This window comes from Castanea sativa, chromosome 4 (assembly GCF_040712315.1).
Source record: "Castanea sativa cultivar Marrone di Chiusa Pesio chromosome 4, ASM4071231v1".
NCBI lineage: Eukaryota > Viridiplantae > Streptophyta > Magnoliopsida > Fagales > Fagaceae > Castanea > Castanea sativa.
In genome coordinates, this window is record NC_134016.1 from 44927593 (window position 1) to 44933570 (window position 5978).

At 33.4% G+C, this 5978-nt stretch overlaps 1 pseudogene; it reads right to left on the reverse strand.

The window, feature by feature from the left end:
• Window positions 1-3154: 3154 nt before the first annotated feature.
• On the reverse strand, window positions 3155-5014 carry LOC142633105 (phenylacetaldehyde oxime monooxygenase CYP71AN24-like; annotated as a pseudogene).
• Window positions 5015-5978: the final 964 nt, after the last annotated feature.

Below are 5978 nucleotides of genomic sequence, written 5' to 3' on the forward strand. Positions count from 1 at the left end.
TAAACAACAAAAAAGAAAAAAAAAAAAAAAAAAAAAGAGACACATTTAAAAACAATGTAAAAGCATTTATTTCTTTTAAAAAAAGAGAAAGAAATAAAGATCAATGAAGATGATTGAATTTTTTATTTTTTTATACAAGATAGAATTTCTACTCTAGCTTAATTTATGTGTATATGTGTGTAAAACTTTCATTGAGAGACTTGAACTTTGGTCTTTGCCCTCCACATCCCACAAGTATATATACTTGTGGAGTGACCACCATATCAAGAGTGTACGGTGGTGAAAATGATTGAACTTGAAGTGTGAGGGGCGTGTGTTTTTTGTTTATATTAAGCCGGAGTCACATTTATGAACTTTTCAAAAAAAAAAATTAACAGCCCAGAAAGAAATAAGAATAAAGTAATAAAACATGCACATTGAGTAATATTTTATAGTTATGCCATTTTATTATAAAATAATAAAATATGCATACCTGTTCAATATGTGGGGATGTGGTGGCAGACATGAATTGTGCTGAGACATTTGATTGTGAGTATTTTTAGAATTATTTTTCATTAACTTACCCGTAATTGTTTTTTCTTTTCTTTCTTTTCGAGGTTGAATTATTCACAATTTTGTTGAATTGCATTAAAGCCAACGTGGATCAGCCAATTTGAATGAGTTCGGTAAGAGAACTGTATGACTTTGAGGACAATATGAAGCTGTTGTCATTTATGTAGTTTACAGACAATTTAAAGTGTTTTTATTTATGTAGTTGTTAAAAATTAGGTCAGAAAAAGAAAGACCCTAATTAATTATGTTTGTATGTGTAATATTCATATTCTGTTAATAAACAATTAGTCTTTACGCACGCATGTTGTGTGTGCGTAATTAGAAATTTTTTTTTTTTTTGAAGTACAAAACTTTCCATTAATCATAATTAGAGGTTTTGTACTTTGCAAAAAAATAATTATAATAAATGGAAGAGTTTCTAAACACGTTTAACATGCATCTATAGTGGTGTGTGTGTATATATATGTATGTATTATTATGTGTTTTTCATTCTTGAATTATAATTTTCATAGTACATAATTTCTAAAATATTTTTCATTTGAATTATATATATTTCAATCTTTAGCCCTTCTAAGCTAAAATTTTTCTTCTGTCTTTAGATGAGTTTATTTGTTTATTTTTAATGTATTTCTAAAGTTTTCATCATTTATGATCTCAGTTAAGGGAAGATTTGAAAGGCAGTGTGGGATTTTAATTTTTATGGCTTTTCAGGTTAAGTAGAAGGGCAATCTTGTCAATTGCGTGGGTCTTTTTGTTATAATCTCAAGAAAATAGAGTGTAATGTGGGAAGCATGCCCACAACAAATAGGCAATTTATTAATTCCCAAAAAACAAAGAAAAAAAAATCCACTTAAGAAAGAAAAGACAAATCTCATGTTTTAGGGTTTGTTGTCATTTTGCTTTAATTTTGAATGATTATCATTCTATTAATCCCTTAGGAAGGTTTTTGTAATTTACTCAAAACTTTTCTAGTTTCGTTTATTTATGAGTGCTAAATGTGAATGATAATATAAAATTACTAATTCACCAAATCCTAATGATATCATATATCACAAAATGAAGTATTAAGAATTGGTCATATAGTAAACTTCCAAGAAATTATATGTTACAATTAGGGTTGTCCAAACCTGACTGGAGCCCAACAACCCAACCAAACCGCCCAACGCCAACCCGATTCTGGCCCGAACCAAAGGTCCACTCGGTCAGCAGTGGGTTTTCGTTCTCAATAACTGACACTGGCGATTCAAGTAGCAGGTTTATATTTCCAAAACCCAAGCAACACGAACCTAACCAGAGCTATATAAAAAATCCGGCCAAATCCGACCAAAAAAGCAGATTCAGCGAGATCTCGACCAGATCTAGTGAGATATCGACTAGATCCAGCTAAGTCTAGTGAGATTTAGCTAGATCCGGCCAAATCCCAGCAATTTTTAGGGGAAAAAAAAATGCAAATTCCAGCGAAAATTTCCAAATTCTAACAATTTTTTTTCGATTTGGATGACTTTTTTTTATTTTAGCGATCGACCCAGCCCAACCGACTCCCACCCTCACCCAAAACCGACTCGACCGATTTTTCCAACAGCCGGTTTCGAGTTCCTCTGCCCTCTACTCAACGTCGGCAGGTCGAGTCCAAGTTGGGTCCAAAACCAATCTGGCCCGACCCATAGACAACCCTAGTTACAATTGAATCTATAGTGTACCTAGGAATCGAGCATGACGTCAATTATTGTTGGAGAAGAATTTATATCTCAATTAATGTTGTAAATTAATTATTAATTTCTTGTGAATAATTACAATGAGGTGTGGGGATCAGTATAAACTATGTTGCCCTCTTAAGAAGATTTTCACCCTCATAAAATTATCAGTGCAGAAAGATTACTGGCACATTGTTCTCTAGGATAGTACAAGCCCAGCCACTTGTTATACACCTTACAATTGATGAAAAATTATGTAAGAACTAAGAATACTAAGATGAGAGTAAGAAAGAGTCTAAAATGATGATAAAGAAGAGAAAAATGAAGGAAGTAAAAGAGCAACTAATGATATATGTTACGATTGTGAAAACTGCACAAACTAGTAGTGTAGAAGCTCGATAAAATGTAATACCTCTTAAGTCTTATCCCTTCAAACAAGAAGTTACACACAGGCATATAAGTAGATGGGATGTAAGAAAGGAGATGGCTACGGAAGGAAGATTAGGAAACACCTTACTACTCATTGTTGAGAATGGTTTGTATGGGTGCGCTATTTATAAGCCTAAAATTGAAGCTTAAATCCACACATCAAATGAACTTGTAACAATTTATTAACTCTTTTCATAATAAATCAACAAGTTCTTAATTAAAGTTAAAATGAGAAAATTAGGGGCAGTTATAGAATATTTTGAGAATACCGTAAATGTATACCTATTCTTCTCAAATAATAGGAGATTCTACAATTCATGTGAGAGAGATGATAATACATTTATAATATATTTAGAATATTTTATAATTTTCCAATAAGGAGTTTCTTTCTTCTAGATCTGTTATAGTACTCAGTACAAATTTATTTTTTTAATTAAAATATACTGCCACAACTATAATTATTATACCTTTATAGCTCCTTTACATTTATTTCGATAAGTAAAATAAGACAACAAACTCCAAAACAAAACAAGATAATGATCGAGGAAAGATTACATAGAGCATAATCATGAACCTAATAATGGATGTATCAAGAAGAGGGCAATATTGGTACAAGAAGGAGAGGATTTTTTCTAAACGTTGTGAGCGCGTTAATTTCAGTCATGTCCAAGTCTTCTCCCTGTGCATTAGTGGTAGGCAACCTCCAATTAAACCAACATAAAAGGTTAGCAAGTACATATTCCAGTGAAGCAACACCAAATGTCAATCCTGGGCATCCCTTTCTCCCACCTCCATGTGGGATGAATTCGAAATTTTGGCCTTTGAAATCAACAGGGTTGTCTTTGAATCTCTCTGGGATAAATTCTTCTGGCCTATCCCACAGTTTAGGGTCCCTTTGGATTGCCCATATATTGACAAATACTCTTGTTTTTGGCGGAATATCATAACCTCCAAATTTTAAACTTTTTGATGTTTCTCGAGGTAGAGAAAGAGGAATTGGTGGATGTAGTCTTAGACTTTCTTTGAGGATACATTTCAAGTAATCCATTTGATTAATATCATTGACATCTATCTTCGACTTATTACCCACCACTCTTCTTACCTCTTCTTGTGCTATTTTCATAATACTTGGATTTTTTTATGAGCTCGGCCATTACCCATTCCAAAGTTGTTGAAGTTGTATCACTTCCTCCCACTAACATGTCCTGAAATTATGAGGAAAAAAAAACTAGACCTTTAGGTATGTTTTCAATGGTAGTAGATTATCTGCATCTAAAATGAATTTATCTTGTGGTTTAAAATAAATATTACAAACATGAAGATATATCTAGTGCTAAATCATTTAAAATTTTAAAATTCAAGAGGTGTGTCTAAGGGAAAGAGAGATACTAGTAGGATTGATTTGAGGTTGTCATGGCTAAGCTCAAAGTCCAGCGTGCCATTCTTTTGAAGTTGGAGGAGAATATCCACAAAATCTTTCTTATGGGGATGTTCATCATCATCACGTTTCATTGTCCTGTGTTCTTCAACCACCTGATCAAGAAAAGCATCTATTTCTCCACAAGTGGATTTTAGACTTGGTATAAATCCCATAAGAATATCAATCCAACCCAAATAAGGGAAAAAATTCCCCCAAAAAAATGCCGCAAGTAGCATCATTACCTTTCTTGGTAGTTCTGCAGACCTGCCCTTACCATCCCCTTCTTCAAACTTTTTTCCAAACACACATCTAGTAACGATGTTGTTTGTGTTTTCAATCAATAACTCACTTAGATTAATAGTAACCTCTTTAGGGCACAAGTCACGTACTTTATTGATCAATATAGCAACTTCTTCTTCCCTAGTATTCTGGAAGGGCTGCACACTTTTGAGGCTCAAAAGTTCAAGGACACTAATTTTCTTTACTTGCTTCCAGTACTCACCAGAGGGTGAGAATGCAAGGTCTGTGCATCCATAGAATAAGGAATTGTTAGCTGTGGTTTTTGGCCGGTTTGAGAAAATGATGTCATGTCTTTTCATCATTTCTCTTGCCATATCTGCAGATGAAACCACAAGGGTTGGTGCATGGCCGAAGTAGAAGAACATTACGTGGCCATACTTCTTAGAGAGGGCTTGAAGAGAACGGTGTGGGAGTGTGCCAAGTTGGTGAAGGTTGCCAATGATGGGTAGCTTTGGTGGGGATGGAGGTAAATTTAAATTGGCTTTTCCATTCCTTCTAATGCATTTGAAACCATAAAGTAAAAAGAAAAGGAAAAGAAGATGGAGGGGAGTGAAGATTATTTTGTGTAGCTCTTGCCATGATTGTTGCAACAATGGTAAAAGAACAGCCATTTCTTCTTCTAAGTGTATAGCACAATGCAACCAACATTTCCCCCAATCATAAGATATATAAGAGCTTTTTGAGTATACTGTTGAAAACTATAGTAAGGTTTTTGTTGGAGAGATAACAACTTAGGAAGAAGTGATCAATTGAGGAGTAAATATATTTAGAGACATTGCCTAAAAATGTAAGCCAGTGAATTTTGGTCTAATTATATTATATATACCACTCACTCATATTATTATTATATAATGTTGAACTTCATTTCGTAACTAACTATACTACTCACACGTAAATGTTACTAACATTTTTACAGAAAATGACAGCCTCCAAAATTTTGCAAACTAACGTTAATTAACCATAGTGAGCTCTCCCTATGGTTAAATTTAAGAGTTTAGTCTCTAATTAGCCCTACATTTCCAATAAACCTCTTTCATTTCTAGGGTATACTACTTTTCATATTATTGATTAGAAAAAGAGTTTTAATTGGCTTAATTAGTAAAATTTCTTGTATTGTAATCATCAAGAAAAAGAAAATCCAACTTAGATACGCCATTAAGATTTGGAATAGTGGGGAAGATTTTTCTGTAAAAAAAAAGTTACCTTTTTTTGGGGGCCATTTAATTAGATGTAGACTAAATAAATTGACAATGACACTAATGAGGGGTGATCTTATCTTTTCATTCCTTTAGTCGTGTGGGTGAGTAAGTTCTGGGTGTTAATTACTTAATTCTCCAGCACTTGTGCCAGTAATCCTTTAGAACTTAATTTGTAGAAGTTTATTTATTTATTTATTTTCTTGGGTGTTTATTTGCATAGTGATGGACTATTACATTACGATCCATTAATTATTAGCAAATCTATCTCTTGAAAGACATTGATGCGCCATAAAACATTTTGTACAGACTACAGGGAACAACTAACTAACGACTCCCGAGTCACAAGGCACTGGGTACACAAGGAGAAGGTGGAATAGGGTTTTA